At 46.4% G+C, this 23,063-nt stretch overlaps 1 pseudogene; it reads left to right on the top strand.

Moving 5' to 3' along the window:
• Window positions 1–17,663: 17,663 nt before the first annotated feature.
• LOC127443706 (uncharacterized) lies at window positions 17,664–22,563 on the top strand (annotated as a pseudogene).
• The last annotated feature ends 500 nt before the right edge of the window (window positions 22,564–23,063 follow it).

Below are 23,063 nucleotides of genomic sequence, written 5' to 3'. Positions count from 1 at the left end.
CTCTGCCTGCTATGCACAAAAGAACAGGCTATTATGCCCTGCATACTCAGCAGCACACCTGCTGAAAATGATTAGTTGATCAGCTTGATTAGGGCACAAGGGAGTGTCAAGAGTATTTGGAGGTTGATCAAGTCTCCAACCACTCACACTCACCACCAACCCCCAAACTAACCAAAACACAGGCAAACTCGTAACAATACATACATTTACACACACTCTACCATTCAAAAGTTTGGAATCACTAAGACATTTTTGTTTTTAAAAGAAATGTATGCGTCTGTTCTCCACGGATGGATCAAATTGATAAAAAAAAAAGAAAAAAAGTGACAAACATTAGTAATGTTGACAGTTGTTATTACTGTTTGAAATAACTTTTATGTTTTTATTGATTTTTAAATTTAATGTTCACCTGTGATGTCAAAGCCCCATCTCAGGGGCGCAACTACACATTTGTTGAGGGGTATGCAACATCAATGTTGGCGCAGCGCAGCCCTCGTGGCTATTGCTTTAGTTAACATTGGCCTCTAATTGTGTTTCTTATCTCTTCTGCATGGTCAGTTTTCCAACAGTTCACAAAATAATATACACAGAAATTATTTATCATCTTTTCCCCACTGATTTGGCTATTCAGGCTGCAGTCTCTTTTGAGTTTATGTGCTCAAATGCAGTGCTGCGATGGTTTTGTCACGCTATATATACTCCCAGCACAGATGCAAAAATACAAATACAATTCAATATGTCTAACTGAACCTCATATGAAACTCCCAAAAATATTAAATGCATTTAAAAAAAAAAAAAAAAAAAAAAGTATAAATAATCAAATTTAGTAATGAAACCAAGTCATCTTGTCCCGTTTAAAATCTACTTACCTATTTTCATAAATTGACAGTTTAATTACAGTGTCAGAAGCATGTGAATGTGATGAAATATTGGAGAGAGAGAGATGACAGAAATGTCCCTATTTATGAAAGTGTCCATGGTGCGAGCGATCGGACGTGCTCGCACTACTTCTCATTCTGGAGCTGTACAAGGAGGGGGGAGCAGGCTTCCAATGATTTTCTCTGCACACAACGTGCAGTTTTTACTTGCGATAATGCAAAGCCGACCCAAACAGACAGAGAATGAAATCACATTGAATTCACAAGTTATTATAAAAGGTGTAGTCTAGGGCAAGTAGCAGCTCGAATTACTCACTGAATATGCTGGCTTCATTCACGTTTTGCCTTCCTCAAAGTTGTCAAAATGTTCTTTTACCATAATCAAGCTCCTAATTAGAGCTCTGAAGAGTATACAACAAAAAAAAAAAAAAGTCAGATCAAACATTTACACGCTATTTAATTTGTGTGAAGACTTTGATTTCAGCAGATCTTGCTCACGTTTGAATGGCCGTTGTTGATAACGGAAGTACGTTTACCCTGCGAGGGGCACCCACGGAAGTGAGAAACACAGAATTGTGAAAAAGGCCTATGGATCTCTAGAGAGTTGCTGCATCCCAATCCGCACCCTATCCACACTAAATAGTATCCGAGATTAGAATTAGTGTGTCCCAAATCGTAGTATGTTGAAAGAAGCATCCTTATGTTACCCGCATGGTTTACTATTTCCGGTAGATTTTCGAAGTGTGGATCGGTGAACACTTTTTCGGTTAATGTTGCCCACAATACTTTGCACAATGGAGGGCAGAGTTGAGATGGTTTGCAATTGAACAAACATGCCGGATGATGGCACTGCATCCTAAGGACCTGCATCCTCTGTTTTCAAGTGTAAGAACTTAAACAGAACTTATTAAATAGTAACAAAATATTTTTATTGTCATGTAGGTTGATTGGTAGAATGCTGTGAGTGAAATGATTAGTTTGTTTACCTTAGGGTCAGATGAGGAGACTGAACGCCTCATCCAATAGCGCATTGCCAACAACTCGCTTTTCACCCGCAAGAGAAATGCTGCTCTTAAAGGATTTGAGTGAGAACATTTCCAGCTTATGTTCCTCAGCATGTTCCTTTTATATGTACTGTTCTAAATATGTAATAGACATAATCCAGTACGCTCTAGCCGTTGGGGTGGGGTTTAGCAGCTCCAGTACTGAACAAAATGCATTCAAAACTGGACCAGAGTTGAGGTGTGTCCCTCGAGCATCCCTTGAGCTGAACTTGAGCATCCAATAGGCATGCAATATGGGACATCCCAGCTAACAGAACAGTTGACAATCCAAAAATTTGTTCATACATTAATTTAGTAATCCACTTAATAATAGTAAAATGTTTTATGCTTAGGCTATATGGCCTTGTTTATCTTTAGTTTTAGTCAATTTAACAACTTCGTTGCCATGAAATCATAATGCTGTAAAACCTTTAAATAATGATTTAAATAACTTTACAGCTCAAATAAAACACAAATTTTAACAGAAGAATTAATGTTTTTATAAAATTATATGCTTCACATTTCTGCCTTTAAATCCTCCAAAAATTGGCTTCTGTTCACTTCCTTTTGTTTCTTTTTGTTTTCCCACACCTGTTACAGGATCTTAAGTGTCCACAGTCAGTGGTCAGCACAGAGGGAGGGGAATCCACAGCAGCATCCTGGAAGTGGTATGGGGTGATAGACGCTGCATTAGGATCCAAGCCATCCATCACTCCACCACTGCTAATCCAGTCTGGCAGCCAGGATGTTGCTGTTGATACCTCTCCCTCTGATGCTGGTCCATTGGAAGAAACGTCAATATTTTATGTAGTGTTTAAAATATTATTTAAAGTAATATTATATTATTTTATTTATTAATGCAGATATCTAAAACCAAGAATAATGATTTTTAATGCTATTAAAGTCAAATATGAATTTATTGTTATGTTTAATCTAGTGTGTGAGTTTTCAGAACTTTATTACAGGGGAAAGTTGAGATGGATGATGGGAACTCATGGTTCCTTATTTGTCACTCACTCGACGTTGTTGTCGATGTAGTGACACTAGGGGTCACTCTTGGGAGCCCGAGACACCTCTGGTCTTTGATAAAAGGCCAATGAAAATTGGCGAGTGGTATTTGCATGCCACTCCCCCGAACATACGGGTATAAAAAGAGCTGGTATGCAACCACTCATTCAGATTTTCTCTTCGGAGCCGAACGGTCATGCTCAGTGAGCTGAATACTACTGTTCATTCACCTCTGCTGGATCTGACGGCGCATTTCAGCGGCTTCTCCCTCCTCTGCACTGGTGCACTGCAGAGAACGCCCCTGGGCGCTTCGGCAGAAAAACTAGAGAGTATATTTTCTGAAAGAGCATTTTTCCCCTCTAAAAGAGTATATATTTCTCTAAAAGAGCGCACACACAGAACGTCTTTTTAAAGACGTGTCTTTTTAAAGATGCTTTTCCGATTGTGTGTTATTCCTGGTTTTGCTCGTTATCTCTCGCCTTCTAATGGTCACAATCACTGTCTTTCGTGTCTGGGCACTGCTCATGCGGAGACAGCGTTCGTGGATGGTCATGTTCTCATTACGAGAATATGTCCATGGCAACGTTGCGGTCGTGGCTCAACTTCGTAAGAAAGTGAGCCACCCCAGAGGCTCCCGCCTCGGTCCTTTTACCCACGGGTTTGAGGCCAGCGTGGCTAACACTGGGGGGCGATTTGGGGACCCCAATGGGACCGCCTCCGCTGGGTATCCCCCCGTGGACCTCCCATTCTCCAGCACGCTCGTCTGCCCCGATCGGGCTTCCGGGTGAGTCCGCCGGCTCGTCTCACGGCGAGTTCGACCTCTTATTCGGAGCCCGCAAAAGTGATGAGCTCTCGAGCGCAGCATCGGAGAGCGGGCTCGTCCAGTCGGAAGCCTCAGCTGGGCTCCTCCCTTCGGGTCGATCGCCCAGTCACAGGCTGACGCGGAGATGACGACATGCTTTCCCGGGCAGCTGCGAGCATCGGTTAGAGTGGATTCACCAGCCCTTCCCTGAACCCTCGCGGCTCGGTGATTGGTTCCTGGGCTCGCGGCGCCGCTCAAAGCCACGCCACGCCCCAGTTCCTTTCTTCCCGGAAGTGCATGAAGAGCTGACAAGGTCGCGGGAGGCACTTTTTACTGCCCGGTCCCGATCTTTTCAGCTTCCCTGCCCTCACTACCCTCAATGGTGGGGCGGCCAAGGGTTATTCGTCAATCCCCCGGTGGATAAAGGCGCTCGCGGTGCACCTATGCCCGCAGGGCGACACCACCTGGCGTGGGTGCCCAAAGCCCCAGTCCAAGGCCTGTAGGTTTATGTCGTCTCTGATGGCCAAGGCCTACGGTGCCGCTGGACAAGCCACCTCCGCCCTGCACGCCATGGCTCTCCTGCAAGTCCGCCAAGGCGCTAAAGGAACTGCACGAGGGTAGTTCCACCCCGGGATTGATGTAGGAACTGCGCTCGGCGACCAACCTCGCTCTCCGAGCGACGGAGGTCACGGCGCGGTCTCTCGGGCGGACGATGGCCACACTAGTGGTCCAGGAGCGCCACCTTTGGCTCAACCTGGTCGAGATGGGTGAGGCCGACAAGACACGATTCCTTGCTGCCCCCATTTCCCAGGCGGGCCTATTCGGCGACACCGTCGAGGACTTTGCCCAGCAGTTCTCGATGGTAGAGCAGTAGATGGATGCTAGCTGGCATATCCTGCCCCGGCGCGGCTCAAGATCCCACACCCCGTCTACTCATCACCAAGGACGTCCCCCTGCGGTGACTGCACCGGCTCTGCCGCAGCCCGCCCCTTCGGCCCGGCCCCGGCGTGGAGCCCACTGCAGGAAGCAGATGCCACCCATCTCACGGCCGCCCAGAACCCATGAAAGGCTTCAAAGCACCCTTGAGACGGGCAACCCAGGGACAACGAAACCCGCTGCTCTGGAGCTGGTAAGCAGATCTTCATCTTTTTGTTACTTTTTGCATTTAATTGCGCTGCATGCCCAAGTGGCTGCAGTACTCAAGAGCTCAGCAAGAGTGGTTTCCTTGTTCCCTGGGTCACGTATCCGGTGTGTACGGCTGGCATCACGACCACCGTCCACCACTCCATTTGGCAGGTTGGCGCTCCAGCGGCGGCCTCCCACCCCTGAGCGCCCAGCTGTGGCACAAATCCGCCCCCGATGTGACAGTCTCTATGGGTCATGAGGACAGGCTGTTCCGGGGGTGGTCACAAGGAGCCAGGTAAATGCTTCGATGTCCTTAGACTCAGCACAGCCACGATGTGGTGTGGCACCTCGAGCTCCGCCCCACCACGAGACCCCACCTGCCGGTACATCCGATGACGTTGTCCCTTTGGTCCCCCTTGCGCGGAACTTGGACGCATGGCTTGCGCCTTCCAATCCGTCACGAGGGCTGGTCCGGACCGTCCGACTCGGCTGCGCGATTCACTTCGCCAGGCATCCGCCCAGGTTCAGCGGTGTCCACTTCACCTTAGTGAAAGACGAAAATGCTGCTACCTTGCGCAGAGATCGCTACCCTCCTATGGAAGGACGCGATAGAACCTGTCCCTCCAGCCGAGATGAAGAAAGGGTTTTACAGCCCCTACTTCATCGTACCGAAAAAAGACGGTGGGTTGCGGCCAATCTTGGACCTGCGAGTACGGAACCGGGCTTTACACAGACTCCCATTCAAGATGCTGACGCAAAGACACATTCTAACGAGCGTCCGGCATCAAGATTGGTTCGTGGCGGTAGACCTGAAGGATGCGTACTTTTCACGTCTCGATCCTTTTCGACACAGACCCTTCCTGCGGTTCGCGTTCGAGGGTCAGGCGTATCAGTACAAAGTCCTCCCTTTCGGCCTGTCCCTGTCTCCTCGCATCTTTACAAAGATCGCAGAGGCTGCCCTTGCCCCGTTAAGGGAGGTGGGCATTCACATTCTCAACTATCTCGACGACTGGCTAATCCTAGCTCACTCTCGAGACGTATTATGTGCACACAGGGACCTGGTGCTCTCACACCTCAGCTGACTAGGGCTTCGGGTCAACTGGGAAAAGAGCAAGCTCCTCCTGGTTCAGAGCATCTCTTTTCTCGGTTTGGAGTTGGACTCAGTTTCCTTGATGGCGCGCCTTACGAACAAGCGCGCCCAGTCAGTGCTGGCCTGTTTGAAGGCGTTCAAACAGAAAACAGCAATTCCACTGAAACTTTTTCAGAGGCTCCTGGGGCATATGGCATCCTCGGCGGTGGCCACCCCGCTCGGGTTGATGCATATGAGGCCACTTCAGCACTGGCTCCAGACTCGAGTCCCGAGATGGGCATGGCACCACGGGACACACCGCGTGGCCATTACATCGGTCTGTCACTGTCTTTTCAGCCCTTGGACCGACCTCTCATTTCTACGAGCAGGTGTTCCCCTAGAACTGGTCCCCAGGCGCGTCGTGGTCACAACAGACGCCTCAAACGGGCTGGGGTGCTGTTTGCAATGGGCACGCAGCCGCCGGCCTCTGGACGGGTCCGCGACTGCATTGGCACATCAACTGTCTCGAGTTACTGGCAATTCTGCTCACACTGCGGAGGTTTCAGCCGTTGATCCAGGGCAAGCACGTGTTAGTTCAGACAGACAACACGACAACGGTAGCATATGTCAACCGCCAAGGTGGGTTGCGCTCTCGTTGTATGTCACAACTCACCCGCCGTCTCCTCCTCTGGAGTCAGCAGCACCTCAAGTCGCTGCAAGCCACTCACATCCCGGACAACCTCAACACTACGGCGGACGCGCCGTCACAACAGGTTATCCTCAAGGGAGAGTGGAGACTCCACCTTCAGGTGGTCCAGCTGATTTGGAGTCTATTCGACAGGCACAGGTGCACCTGTTCACCTCCCAAGAATCCTCCCCACTGCCTGCTCTGGTACGCCCTGACCGAGGCCTTCCTCGGCATAGACGCGCTGGCACACAACTGGTCCCCTGGCATTCGCAAATATGTGTTTTCCCCCAGTGAGCCTGCTTGCACAGACCCTGTGCAAGGTCAGGGAGGATGAGGAGAAGGTCGTCCTGGTAAGCACCCTACTGGCCCACCCAGACGTGGTGCTCGGACCTCGCGACGGCTCCCCCCGGGCAAATTCCCCTGAGGAAGGACCTTCTTTTTCAGGGAAGGGGCACCATCCGGCACCCGCGCCCAGACCTCTGGAATCTCCATGTCTGGCCCCTGGACGGGACACGGAAGACCTAAGCTGTCTCCCACCTGCGATGGTAGACACGTTCACTCAGGCTAGGGCTCCCTCTATGAGGCGCCTATATGCCTTTAAGTGGCGTCTGTTCACTAAGTGGGTTCTTCCCATCGGGAAGACCCCCAGAGATGCGCAGTCAGATCAGTGCTTTCCTTCCTGCAAGAGAGGTTGGAAGGGAGGCTGTCCCCTTCCACCTTGAAGGTGTACATTGCTGCCATAGCAGCACACCACGACGCAGTCGACAGTAAGTCCTTAGGGAAGCATGATCTGATCACCAGGTTCCTAAGAGGCACCAGGAGGCTGAATCCCTCCAGGCCGTGCCTCGTTCCCTCATCAGACCTCTGTAGTTCTTCAGGGTCTACAGAGAGCCCCCTTTGAGCTTTGCAGTCAGCCGAGCTTAAGGCACTCTCCTTGAAGACTGCCCTCCTGACTGCGCTCACTTCCATCAAGAGGGTAGGTGACCTGCAAGCGTTCTCTGTCAGCGAAACGTGCCTGGAGTTCGGTCCAGGTTACTCTCACGTGATCCTGAGACCCTGACCGGGCTATATGCCCAAGGTTCCCACCACTCCTTTAGGGACTAGGTGGTGAACCTGCAAGTGCTGCCCCAGGAGGAGACAGACCCAGCCCTGTCGTCGCTGTGTCCGGTGCGTGCTTTACGCATCTATTTGGATCGCACGCAGAGCTTTAGAATCTCTGAGCAGCTCTTTGTCTGCTTTTGGTGCACAGCGGAAAGGAAGCGCTGTCTCCAAGCAGAGGATCGCCCACTGGCTCGTTGACGCCATAACTATGGCATATCTCGCCCAAAACATGCCACACCCAGTAGGGCTACGAGCCCATTCTACCCGTGGTGTAGCGGCTTCTTGGGCCTTGGCCAGGGGTGCCTCTCTAACAGACATTTGCAGAGCAGCAGGCTGGGCAACACCCAACACCTTTGCAAGGTTCTACAACCTCCGGGTGGAACCGGTTTCATCCCAGGTAGTGGCACGCAACAAGCGGATAAGCCCGGGATAGCCAGCCGGGTGTATCGTTTGCACATAGCACCTTCCACCTCCTTTTGAGCTGAAGATGTGCGCTGTTAATTCCCAGTAGTGTTCACAAAATTTGTTCCCTGGTTGACTTCCTCCGAGCCCTGTGGCAGTCGAGTTTTCGGAGAGACTCGCTGCCGACCCAGTACACACACTAAATAATAGCCCGGTTCTGGGATAGGTGCTCCGCATGTGGCGGTTCCCTGTAAGGCTAACCCCATGCGATCTATATCTTCTGCTAATTCGTTTCCCTGCTGGCAAACTGTGTCTTCCTTGGGCAGAGCCCCTCTGCCCCAGTCTCCATGTTGTAGTAACTCCTCCCCCATTGGGCAGGATCTACCTTGAAGGCTCTCCACATGGTTGGAAAGACCATGTGACATATACTTCCACTTAAATATCCCCCCCTCTCTTGGGGCGAGGTGTGGTCTCCGCGGTGTCCTCCCCTTGGGAGGGACACCCCCCAACTAGAACTGGTGGCCCAGTCGGATAATCCCCCTTCTTTTTTAGGGAGTGGAAAAAGAGAAGGGGAAAAGAGGCCACGACTGGGTTAAGCCTGTTTCTATCTTTGGGTAGTCGACTTGTCCCCAAAAAGGGCCGTTCGACACTCATAACTGTGTTGGGGGAGGTTACGTGTCGACCTGGTGTGCTGGCTATGAGGCACACAGCAAGTCTGCCCACCACACACCGCCAGTTCACGTAACACCGTTCAGCCTTGTGGCGTTTTGTATAGGGACCCCTAGTGTCACTAAATCGACACCAATGTTGAGTGAGTGACAGATAGGGAACATCATGGTTACTGGTGTAACCTCCGTTCCCTGATGGAGGGAACGAGACGTTGGTCCCTCCTGCCACAACGCTGAACTACCCGCTGAAATGGCCGGACCTTATATCGGCTCCTCAGCGTAAAACCTGAATGAGTGTTGCATACCAGCTCCTTTTATACCCGTATGTTCGGGGGAGTGGCATGCAAATACCACTCGCCAATTTTCATTGGCCTTTTATCAAAGACCAGAGGTGCCTCGGGCTCCTAAGAGTGACCCCTAGTGTCACTACATCGACACCAACATCTCGTTCCCTCCATCAGGGAACGGAGGTTACACCAGTAATCATGACGTTGTTTTACTGCTAAGCAGTTCTCATGTTCCATTAGAGCGGGAACGTGGATACCAGGTGCGGAAACTGCTGCTACCAGATGGTTCCTCATGACATCACCACACACCACTTCTCTGGGTTCGGCATTGTCGTCGTCGTTGACACCATCCACATCTGCTTCAATGATGTCACCGATGGCAAAGCACATGTTATGTAAAATTACACAGCATGTCACAACAATGAAGTTTGGGCTCACCTCAAGAACTCCCACCTTGTTTTTTACTTGCCAAAGGCCCTCTCAATGACACACCTGGGCCTGGAATGGTGCCTGTTGTAGCGGGCCCCAACTGGGGATGCAACAGGCTCCTGATAGGGGGACATGATGGTGATGGGGAATGTCAGGCAGGGGTACCCCCCATCTCCTAGGAGGCACTTGCTCTCAGGTGTGTACAGCTGCTTGCTGTGAATGGTGCTGCTCTTAAGGGCCCTTGCATCGTGCACAGAACCAGGGAAGCCAACACAAACATCCAAGAATTTTCCCTGGTGGTCACACACAGCCTGGAGTTGCACAGAGTAAAACAATTTTCTGCTGAAATAGCAAGCTGCGTTGACTGCTGGGGGCTTTATGCGGATGTGGCAGCCATCAATTGCTCCGACTGCCACACTGAAAGCAGGAGAGCCTGCCAGCCTGGCAAATGCTGCACCCACCTCCTCTAGCGCCTCACACTGAGGAAGCTGAACAAGAATTTCTTGCCAGGCTAGAAAATAATAATGAGATCCAGTAGTGTCATGCAAATGTATGTGGTTCTCTCTTGTCATGTGCTATTGTTTTGTCATTTCTAATACTAGATTTATACAAGTAACTTAACAACTTTATTTTATTATTCATATATTCTTTTAATTATATTACTAAATTATTTTATAAGCCAAAAGGTAACTCTTAAAAAAAAATTCCTATCCAAGTAATTCTGTGTATAAATACACTATATTGCCAAAAGTATTCGCTCACCCATCCAAATAATTGAATTCAGGTGTTCCAATCACTTCCATGGACACAGGTGTATAAAATGAAGCACCTAGGCATGCAGACTGCTTCTACAAACATTTGTGAAAGAATGGGCCGCTCTCAGGAGCTCAGTGAATTCCAGCGTGGTACTGTGATAGGATGCCACCTGTGCAACAAGTCCAGTCGTGAAATTTCCTCACTACTAAATATTCCACAGTCAACTGTCAGTGGTATTATAACAAAGTGAAAGCGATTGGGAATGACAGCAACTCAGCCACGAAGTGGTAGGCCACGTAAAATGACAGAGCGGGGTCAGCGGATGCTGAGGCGCATACTGCGCAGAGGTCGCCAACTTTCTGCAGAGTCAATCGCTACAGGCCTCCAAAGTTCATGTGGCCTTCAGATTAGCTCAAGAACAGTGCGTAGAGAGCTTCATGGAATGGGTTTCCATGGCCAAGCAGCTGCATCCAAGCCATACATCACCTAGTGCAATGCAAAGCGTCGGATGCAGTGGTGTAAAGCACGCTGACACTGGACTCTAGAGCAGTGGAGACACGTTCTCTGGAGTGACGAATCACGCTTCTCCATCTGGCAATCTGATGGACGAGTCTGGGTTTGGCGGTTGCCAGGAGAACGGTACTTGTCTGACTGCATTGTGCCAACTGTGAAGTTTGGTGGAGGGGGGATTATGGTGTGGGGTTGTTTTTCAGGAGCTGGGCTTGGCCCCTTAGTTCCAGTGAAAGGAACTCTGAATGCTTCAGCATACCAAGAGATTTTGGACAATTCCATGCTCCCAACTTTGTGGGAACAGTTTAAGGATGGCCCCTTCCTGTTCCAACATGACTGCACACCAGTGCACAAAGCAAGGTCCATAAAGACATGGATGAGTGAGTTTGGTGTGGAAGAACTTGACTGGCCTGCACAGAGTCCTGACCTCAACCCGATAGAGCACCTTTGGGATGAATTAGAGCGAAGACTGCGAGCCAGGCCTTCTCGTCCAACATCAGTGTCTGACCTCACAAATGCGCTTCTGGAAGAATGGTCAAAAATTCCCATAAACACACTCCTAAACCTTGTGGAAAGCCTTCCCAGAAGAGTTGAAGCTGTTATAGCTGCAAAGGGTGGGCCGACGTCATATTAAACCCTATGGATTAAGAATGGGATGTCACTTAAGTTCATATGCGTCTAAAGGCAGATGAGCGAATACTTTTGGCAATATAGTGTATGTGTATATATATATATATATATATATATATATATATATATGTGTGTGTGTGTGTGTGTGTGTGTGTGTGTGTGAGTGTGTGTGTGTGTACAGTATATACTATACACACACACACACATATACTGTATATGTATACATATACAGTATATGTTTGTGTGTGTGTGTGTGTGTATGTGTGTATATATATATATATATATATATATATATATATATATATATATATATATATATATATATATATATATATATACTGGTAGTGTATGTGTATATATATATATATATATATATACACACACACACATACACTACCGGTCAAAAGTTTTGAAACACTCGACTAAAATGTTTCTCATGATCTTAAAATTTTTTTGATCTGAAGGCATATGCTTAAATGTTTGAAATTAGTTTTGTAGACAAAAATATAATTGTGCCACCATATTAATTTATTTCATTATAAAACTAAAATTTTATAAAAAAAAAAAAAGTTTTTGAAATCGATGACTTGGACCAAGTAAAAGAAAAGCAGCCAATAAGAGCCCAACATAGATGTTTGGCTCCTTTTTAAATCATAATGATAACAGAAATCATCCAAATGGCCCTGATCAAAAGTTTACATACCCTTGAATGTTTGAAACAACCACACCATCTTTCTCCAGAGCGACCTGTATTTCTCCTGAGGTTACCTGTGGGTTATTCTTTGTATCCTGAACAGTTCTTCTGGCAGTTGTGGCTGAAATCTTTCTTGGTCTACCTGACCTTGGCTTGGTATCAAGAGATCCCTGAATTTTCCACTTCTTAATAAGTTATGAGAAACAGGGTTGGGCAAGACAGAGCGAGACAATGGCAACAAAGATTGATGAACTCGAAGAGACTAGAAACTCGTAACTGAGCTCCGGTTCAAGAGCCGAATCAGAGGGGTCCAATAAACGTTCAAGAGCCGAATCAGAGTAGTCCAATAAAAATGAGAACAAAGGCTAATAAAACAAATAAAAAATCTGTTAGGGTCGCTGTAATAAAAACAATGACAAACACAGACGATGAAGTGACAACAATCAGCCGGCCACTAACCTGTGAAGAATGCACTAATCATAAAGAGGTGGTAGGAATAATGCCAAGGAAAGGTCCGTTTCAACCATACTGGGATTCATTGATGTTACAAGCTTCCATTTATAAACTGGAAGTGAGGGATGTTTAGCAAATAGCTCTACTCACCATCCCAGAGGAGCTCAGACCTAATCTGACTCAGGAATTTAAATCTGGGACCATTCTAAATAGGCTAGATTATGAAACAGATGAGGATATTTATGAACGACTGAAACAGACATTGTTGGAATTACAGGGGACAACACCCGCAGAGTGGGAGAAAATCATAGGAATGAGGCAGGCAAACAAAGAATCATTTGAGACATATGCCGAACGAATGTGGATCACGTTTAAAGAGCATTCAGGTCTAGAAGACGCAACCCACAATGAAGAGGTTCTATTACAGCTCATAAAAAACAAAGCAGGCCAGCCAATCCAGCAAGCTCTGCTAAACGGTGTAGATCCAGCAGAAAACACATTCAGGTCATTAGTTCAGTGGGGCTCAAAAATAGAGAGCAGATGGAAATCAAAATCTCGCTCAATCGCATCAAATCAATGGGTAGCAGAAGTAAAAGGTTCAATAAGACAAACAGACCCAAAAGAAACTGAAAAATATTGTTTTTTATTGCAAAACTAATACCCATCTCACAAGGAACAGCCATAGAAAACACGATAAGCAAATTCATTCAAAACAAGACTCCGAATTGATTAAGGGTTTTGAGAAATTACTGACTGGAAATCAAGAACAAAACAGACCTGATGACAAACTACGTGCTGATTTGATCGCCGTATTAGAAAAACATAATCACCAATAGGGGTGCGTGGCCTCCATAGCTGTTGGGAGCATAATCATGAGCGGAAACCGGATAAAAATAAGAGCTAACCTAGGAGGCCGGTTAACTAATATTCTTATTGATACTGGCGCAACGTGTTCCTGTACAGATATTGCACTACCCCTAACCAACGAAACAATTCAGATCAAAGGCATCCGTGATATGCTAATGATAGCAACAAAAACACAGCCAACTCGACTTGATTTAGGTGTGGTGGTACTAGAAGAGTCCTTTTGGTACCAACCAAATGACAGCGAAGGAACTGTACTGGGAATGGACATCATGAAAAAACATGGCTTTGTAATTCATTGTTTTGAAAAACAAATTGAATTAAAAACAAACAAAACGGTAAAAATGCGTTTATCACACAATAAAGCCAGCATCATGTCCATCTCCACTACAGATCCAATTCAACAGCTAATTCAAAAACACAGCAGCATTTGGGCTAATCATGAACATGACTGCGGCCTGATTGACTTTGTCATGTGCATTGAAGGGGAACCCCATCCCCCACAAAAACAATGCATCAAATCAGAAGCAGAATCTGCCGTTCATGAAATAGAGAAACAACTGGAAGTCAGTGGGGTAGTTCGGCGGTGTAGTTCAACAACAAATTCTCCATGTCTTCCAGTACCAAAACCAAATGGTAAATGGCGTTTTTGTATTGATTATCAGCATCTCAACAAAGTATTGCCCACGGCTACAGCCATAGTGGCAAATCCGTCAACTTTGCTTTCACAAATCTCAACAAAAGCGTCGTGGTTTATTGTCCTCGACATTAAGAACGGCTTTTGGTCCATTAAAGTGAGACACGAAGATCAATGGAAATTAGCCTTTACGGTAAACCAGATTCAGTACACATGGGGAAGGATGCCGCAGGGTCTCCACAACAGCCCAGCCATTTTTCACAGAGCGGTGGAGTACACACTCATACCATTGTTAGATGCAGGCAACGTAATCCACTATGTCGATGACATTAATTTCAACAGAGGGGTCAATGGATGAACATTTACAACTTGCTGACGAGGTGTTATTGACACTTGGTAAAACCAAGTTTTTAAACTAAACAAAGAGAATGCTCAAATCGCGCAGAGAGAAGTGCAATATTCGGGCTACACAATAACTAAAAGTCATCGCGCATTGACAGGCGGAAATGCATAGCCGAACTACCCTGACCACACACACTGAATGCATTACAAAAAGTTCTAGGAACAGCGAACTATTTAAGAGACTTTATTCCTGATTTTGCAAACACAACTGCACTGCTGTACTCGCTCGAAAAAGGGAAAACAAAGCCTTCCGATGTTCTAGAATGGACAGAAGAGCATGAGCAAGCTTTTACAAGTTTAAAACAAAACTTGTGCGCTGCACCCGCCCTGGGTTTGCCCAACCCATCAAAATCATTCCATATACAAGTAGATGTTCATGAAAATATGCTAAGCTGAGTGCTAGATCAAGAGCATGGAGAGAAATTGCGTCCGATTGCCTATTACAGCCGAAAGAAATCTCCTGTCGAACAGGGATTCGATCCATGCACGCAGCATGTTCATTGGATTTTAACCACAACAGAACCTATTGTGGGTTTCCAACCTGTTGTTGTGCATACAATGCACACGCCAGTGCAAATGTTGCTGCAGGGCCGAATTAAAGGGGTATCATCACAACGATTAGCAAGGTGGTTAGCAGACATACAAGCACGCGATGTAACCACGGTTAACACTCATATTTTACCGCACCTATTAGGGGACGTGGAGGGCCACCCACACACATGCCAAGCAAAACCAGAAACGCAGGGTCCGGTTCATGACCAAAAACTCCTGAACCAGACCAGGTCCATACAGGGTGTGCAGTGTGGACTCCTAATCCTCTCAATTCAGATGCTGACCAATTGTTACTCAAATTACCCGCAAACATGTCTGCACAAGAAGCAGAACTCATTGCGTCAGGACACATCACAAATCGCTGTGTGTGTTTACTGATAGCAGATATGCGTTTGGTGTAGTGCATGATTTTATGGCTCATTGGCAATTACGCAAGTATCTAACATCCGCCGGGACACCGATAAAACATTTTAATATAATCATCTCGATTTGGCAAGCGATCAAAACACATGATTCCCCGATCTCAGTTGTTTAAGTGTGTGCGCACATTAACTAAAACCCAGACGAACATGAACAAAAATAACAACATTGTTGACAAGCTAGCAAAATTAGCAGCTATAAAAGGGGATGAATGGCAGCCCGATATGCTAATTGCACCTGCTGTGAGTGTGGTTCAGGCTACTCCCATCGACTTAAAACAGTATCAACAGGAACAGTGGATCTCTGATGGAGAGCTTGCACCGCAATTAAAGCAGGATCAATTAATCAATGTCACAGAGGGCATGATTTTAAGAGATGGGAAATACGTTGTCCCAGAGGCCCTCCAGAAACCAGTGATAAAACTATACCACGATTATGCACACGTATCAGCTCCCAAAACACAACAGCTGATACAACAGAATTTCTGGTGGCCGAGAATGGCATCAGACATTGAAAGATGGTGCAATACATGCATCGTATGTGCCACCATCAACCAAGGTAGACCTGGTCGAAATAAACTCTGCAGACCAGACCCACCAAAAGGACCTCGGCAATTATTACAGCTAGATTTTATTGGTCCACTACCCAGTGCCAAAGTGGGGTATCGCTATTGCCTAGTGATAGTTGACAAATTCTCTAAATGGGTTGAAGCAATTCCCACTCGCAATAACAGTGCAAACACAGTGGCACGAGTGATAGCGAACCATATCCTCCCACTCTGGGGGGGCGCCAATACAGATCGAATCAGATCAAGGAACACACTTCACTGGACAGATAATGAAACACATATGCAAAATGCTGAACATCAAGCAAAAATGTCATGTTCCATACAGGCCACAAAGCTCTGGAATGGTTGAGCGTGTGAATCGCACCATCAAAGAGAACATATCGAAACAGATCACGCAGCATGATAACAGGTGGACTGACGCGTTGCCTACAGTTCTGACAGTCTTGTGAGCAACCCCGTCCAAAGCCACGGGTATCAGCCTGTTCGAGCTGATGACTGGACGAGTCATGAAGCTCCCCATAGACCCAGAAATCACCCCAGCAGACCTGGGGCCCCTTGTGCTCGCATCTCAGCAGACTGTGTTGAAACAATTACAAGAAAGGCTGAAAGTGTTACATACACAAGCCACCTTGAAACAGTAACAGTCAGACCTGATTAATGATGCACAGTTCAGTCCAACCTCTGAAGTGAAATTTACTGAAGGTGACATGATAATGGTGCATGTCTTTGTGAAGCAAGGCGCATTCACACCCAGGTGGCATGGACCATACGAAATCAAAGCTGTATGCAACAGCTGTGTGGCCACAACCGTAAAAGGGAAACTAAGATGATACCACATGTCTCAATGTAAATTGTTCAAAGGGCCACAAAAAGACTAACTGTGTTCTTTTTCTCTGTCTCAGGACCACCACAGCGATTCCATGGAGACCGCACACAAGACAGGTGTCCGGGCCCACCTGCATCAAGCTGGGCCAAAGGGTATTGCTCATGCACACACTGAAATGTGGGAGATGGGTGTGGAAATACTCAAAGGGGCCTCTCACACCTCAAATTACCATTACACCAAGAGAAATAGTTACATGGCCTCCCGGTGTAACACCGGAATCAAACTGTGCACCACAAATCTGTTGTAAATTAGGTTCCACCCATCTCCCGACCATGAACATCTTAACACACACTCAACACACAGCGTGGCCATCCCAACACAACATCACTGCCTGGTATCAATGAAAAAAATATCCAGGGGCTACAGATGGTGGGTTGCGCACCCTATGTGTAAAGAACAATGACGGCATAGACCCAAAAATATGTTATTTTGTCAACAATTTGGAACCTGCTACATATAGGTGCACTGACACAGAAACAATAAACACCACACACATTAGCTACACAGAATACCTATTCAACTTAACACTATACAAACCCTTTGACAACAAACCAAAAGCTTTTGTTTGGACTAGCCAAAAGGAAGGAACTTATTGTGTGGGAAAATGCAAACATAGCATAGACAATTTCACTGACCCACACAACTGCTCATGGACTGTTAATCATTGTTTCAATTTAACCACCTGTGGGTATAGCAAGCCAAAACAATGCCCAAAGCTTTACCCTATTCCTCCTGGTGGACTTATTAAGGGAAATGTCAACAAAACTCTAATGTATGATGTAAATTTGGTTATGACTCATGTAACATACAACATTTCAAATATATTATCTGCTTATGTAAAATATTGCAATGATGATAAAAAAACATATGCATGGCTACAGACACGAATCAATGATTTAATCTCTGATTACAAAAGGCAGACTTGCCATCCAAATACCACCTGTACGTACTAAACGGGACCTGCCTGGAAATATAGCAGGCCTCTTTGGTTCAGTAAATTCAATAGCCAACACATACAAGATAAACAGTCAATCACAATTTTCAACGTGGTTGGCTAACCAGGTAGCCACCGGTTTCCAACACATCACAAATAGTAATGAAAATATCATAAAAGCGGTCAGATCAGAGGCGCAGGCGCTTCTACTGATCAGTCATGCATTGTTCAATCTGACCCGTACTATCGAACGTGAAGTAGCCTGCAGACCATATGCACAAGATTTATTTACTGCTGCAAGACAAGAAATTTTAGATCTACACCTGTACAAGATATCTAGGCATGTTCTAAATGATCTTATGGAAATTTTGGACCTGTGCAGGTGGCTTGCATCAGAAAAAATAAAAGGCATTAATTATTCTGAATTATTATCCACTGTAATGATGTATACTGGTGCTGAATGTTCTGGTTGCCTTGGATTCCTTGCCACCTTTCCTTTAATCCATCCAGATCAAGTTTTTCCAAATTCCACTACTATATGCCCTATTGGCATGGTAATGAAAGATCAGCTAGTCAAATGGGATCACCTTACTGGTTACATGACGGTGAAGGGCACTGAGACCTTGTTTACCAGTCGCACATGTTGTCATGAAACGCATAACTATGTTATTTGCACATGTAACACATTACAACCTTTTTCTTCCAATGACACTAAGCTTATAAAAGTTCAGTCATTACATGGTCATTCTGATGCAATCCAGGTGTCCCATACTCAGTGGTGTGTCATCAGTGAGATGAGTTCCTTCTCGTATGGAGGACTGACCTGTCCTGCCAATCACTCCTTTTGCCTGGAGGTAACAGAGGACTTTTCTATGGGTCAGATCAACATCCTAGGGAGGATACCCCTGGACACTGAAGTTTCCCCATGGTGGGATGACACATTCTACGAGCACAGTGCACAAGCTGTGGCAGACACAATGGACTTGGCACAAAGAATGATTCTGCAGACGGAATACCACCTCAACCAGGCACAGATAGAAACAAATCTGGCCAAAAAGACTGCACAGATCCTCTCCAGTTCCTCTACATCAAATAAAAAAAAATCAAATCACTTTATTGTCACACAGCCATATACACAAGTGCAATGGTGTGTGAAATTCTTGGGTGCAGTTCCGATCAACATAGCAGTCGTGACAGTGATGAGACATATACCAATTTACAATAACATCAAATTAACACAACGCAATTTAAACATCTGTTATACATAATTAAACTCAACTTAAAACATCAAATTAACACAACACAATTTAAGCATCTGTTATACACATAATTACACTCAACTTAAAACATCAAATTAACACAACACAATTTAAACATCTGTTATACATAATTACACAACTTAAAACATCAAATTAACACAACACAATTTAAACATCTGTTATACACATAATTACACTCAACAATATACAAATAATAACATACACTGTACAGTATACAATATGCTGTTTTAGTTTTTTTTTGTTTTTTACTATATAGATACTATATAGATACACATTATTCAATAAAAATTACAAATTAAAATATATATAAAAAATATATATATATATATATATGTATATATATATATATATATATATATATATATATTAGAATGTACAGTATTGTACTGTATTGACATTCAGGCTGTCGGTTGATAGTCAGTTGTTAAGAGAGACATAATATAATAACAGTAATATAATTTATGACAGTCCGGTGTGAGATAAGAGAGTAATAAAGTGCAGGGCTGATGTATTTTGATCGTGGGAGATCAAGAGTTCAGAAGTCTGATTGCTTGGGGGAAGAAGCTATCATGGAGTCGGCTGGTGCGGGTCCTGATGCTGCGATACCGCCTACCTGATGGTAGCAGTGAGAACAGCCCATGGCTCGGGTGGCTGGAGTCTCTGATGATCCTCCGAGCTTTTTTCACACACCGCCTTGTATATATTTCCTGGAAGGAGGGAAGCTCACCTCCGATGATGTGTTTGGCAGTTCGCACCACCCTTTGCAGTGCTTTGCGGTTGTGGGCGGTGCTATTGCCGTACCAGGCGGAGATACAGCCAGTCAGGATGCTCTCCACAGTGCAGGTGTAGAACCGTGTGAGGATGTGGCGGTTCATTCCAAACTTCCTCAGCCGTCTCAGGAAGAAGAGGCACCGATGAGCCTTCTTCACAACGACTTCAGTGTGGACGGACCATGTGAGTTCCTCAGTGATGTGGACACCCAGGAACTTGAATCTGCTGACTCTCTCCACTGGTGCTCCATTGATGGTGATTGGACTGTGTTCTCTGTCTTTTCTTCTGAAGTCCACCACAAGCTCCTTTGTCTTACTGACGTTGAGGGAGAGGTTGTGCTCCTGACACCAGTGTGTCAGAGTGTGCACCTCCTCTCTGTAGGCTGTTTCATCATTGTCAGTGATCAGACCTACCACCGTCGTGTCATCAGCAAACTTAATGATGGCATTGGAGTTATGTGTTGCCACACAGTCATGTGTGTACAGGGAATACAGTAGTGGGCTGAGAACACAGCCCTGCGGGGCTCCAGTGTTGAGGGTCAGTGATGAGGAGATGTTGCTGCCTATTCTAACCACCTGGCGTCTGCTTGACAGGAAGTCCAGGATCCAGCTGCACAGCGAGCTGTTTAAGCCCAGAGCCCGGAGTTTCTCATCTAGCTTGGAGGGCACTATGGTGTTGAATGCTGAGCTGTAGTCTACAAACAACATTCTCACATAAGTGTTCTTTTTTTCCAGGTGGGAGAGAGCAGTGTGTATTGTAGATGCAATGGCATCATCAGTGGAGCGGTTGTTGCGGTATGCAAACTGCAGCAGGTCAAGATTGAGTGGTAATACAGAGCAGATGTAATCTCTGATTAGTCTCTCAAAACATTTGCTGATGATGGGGGTCAGAGCAACAGGACGCCAATCATTTAAACAAGTTATTTTTGATTGTTTTGGAACAGGCACAATGGTGGATGTTTTAAAGCATGTGGGGACTACAGACAAAGAGAGGGAAAGGTTGAAAATGTCCGTAAAAACACCAGCCAGCTGGTTCGCGCACACTCTGATGACGCGGCCCGGAATGCCGTCTGGACCCGCGGCTTTGCGGATATTCACCCGTCGGAAGGATCGGGTTACATCCACTACAGAGACGGAGAGTGAACTAACCTCTGTAGCTTCGGCCGTGAGAGCTCTCTCCACGAGGGCGGTGTTATTTCCCTCGAAACGAGCATAAAAAGTATTTAGCTCATCCGGTAGAGAGGCAGCGGTGTTCATGGCGGAGTTTTTATTCCCTTTAAAGTCCGTGATGATGTTAATTCCCTGCCACATGCTTCTAGAGTTGGTGGTGTTAAATTGTCCTTCAATCTTGCTCCTGTACTGGCGTTTTGCTGTTTTGATAGTTTTTCGGAGGGCATAACTGGCTTGTTTATGCTCCTCCGCGTTCCCGGAATTAAAAGCGGAGGTCCGCACATTAAGTGCCGCGCGAACATCGCTATTGATCCACGGCTTCTGATTCGGATAGATTCGCACAGTTCTGGTCGGAATCACTTCCTCTACGCACGTTCTGATGAAACACATTACGCTATCAGCGTAAAGCTCGATGTCGTCATCAGAGGCGGACCGGAACATCTCCCAGTCCGTGCGATCAAAACAGTCTTGTAGCGTAGAGTCTGATTGGTCCGACCAGCACTGGATCGTTCTGAGGGTGGGTGCTTCCTGTTTCAGTTTCTGCCTGTAAGCGGGCAGAAGCAGAATGGAAGAGTGGTCCGATTTGCCAAATGGTGGGCGGGGGAGGGATTTGTAGTCATCCCGGAACGGAGAGTAGCAATGGTCCAAAACCCGGTCCCCTCGTGTGTTGAAACTAATGTGCTGGTGATATTTTGGTGCGACTGATTTTAAACTGGCTTTATTAAAGTCCCCGGTCACAATGAACGCGGCCTCAGGGTGCGCGGTTTCCTGCTCACTTATACTCCCATACAGTTCCTTGAGTGCCCGGTCTGTGTCGGCTTGTGGGGGGATGTACACAGCAGTGATAATGACCGCTGTGAATTCCCTCGGTAGCCAGAATGGTCGACACAGAAGCATAAGAAATTCCAGATCAGGAGAACAGACAGACTTGATGGAATGTACGTTCCTCTGATCACACCAGGATTTGTTGATCATAAAACATACACCACCTCCTCTAGTTTTACCTGAGAGGTCTTTCGCTCTGTCCGCTCGGAGCATGGAGAACCCCGTGGGTTCAATGGCTGAGTCTGGAATCTCCGCAGACATCCAAGTTTCCGTAAGGCAGATAATGCAGCAGTCCCTCGTCTCTCGTTGGAAAGAGATCCGCGCTTTCAGCTCGCAGAGCTTGTTATCCAGAGACTGAACATTTGCCAGTAGAATAGTGGGTAGCGGGGGTCGATTTGCGCGGCGTCTTACTCTGATGAGAACGCCAGCTCTGTTTCCCCTTTTCCTCCTGCGTTTCCGCGGCCATGCTGCCCAGACAAAGGGCTCCACTTGCGTGTTTGTAAACAGCGGGTCGGCATTGAGGATGCTCAGCATTGTATGCTTACACATGGTGGGACTGGGTATTCTGGGGATGTGCAATTGGCAGCGCCTTCATTTTCACCTTCACACTGTTCCAGTGTTGCTATTTCAGATGCCACATCAGATCCTTACGAACATCAACCAACTGGCTCTCAGCCCACTGCATCTGCACACGCTTCAACGACTAAGATAAAAAAAAATGTGACTAAGACCCAGCAGACATTTTACAATGACCCCACCTGGATGTTTCTGGAACTGTCCCTGGGGGGCCAAGCGGAGGAGCTGTAAGACTGGCACAAAATTGTTTGCATCACTTCCGGGAAAGTCAAAGAACTCTGCGAGAACCAACGTCATAAAACTCTCACACAGAGGAGCATCTCCACTTGAGAAAGCACACCCCACTGATTGGGGACCATAAAACGCAAATCACACTCACATCTGCTCTCTCACCTCAGATCACTTTAAGGACACCAAAAACTAAGTTATGACTTATCCTGTTCTGTAATGTAAAAGGTTTTCTGATCATACATGTTTGGTATCATTCAAGAGGTCTCAGTGCAACTGGTAAAATGGTCTAATTCCCTTTCAGCAGAGTCAAATCACAAGTAAGATTTAAGAACTTAGTAAATATGCTGTATTCTATCCAGGGCATGCCCCTCCCAAGTCCCACACAGAGACCAGATGCTGTACGCA

The sequence above is a fragment of the Myxocyprinus asiaticus genome, chromosome 7 (genome assembly GCF_019703515.2).
Source record: "Myxocyprinus asiaticus isolate MX2 ecotype Aquarium Trade chromosome 7, UBuf_Myxa_2, whole genome shotgun sequence".
Lineage (NCBI taxonomy): Eukaryota > Metazoa > Chordata > Actinopteri > Cypriniformes > Catostomidae > Myxocyprinus > Myxocyprinus asiaticus.
The sequence above is the reverse complement of the archived record's forward strand: the minus strand, read 5'-3'. Positions and strand labels throughout refer to the sequence as shown.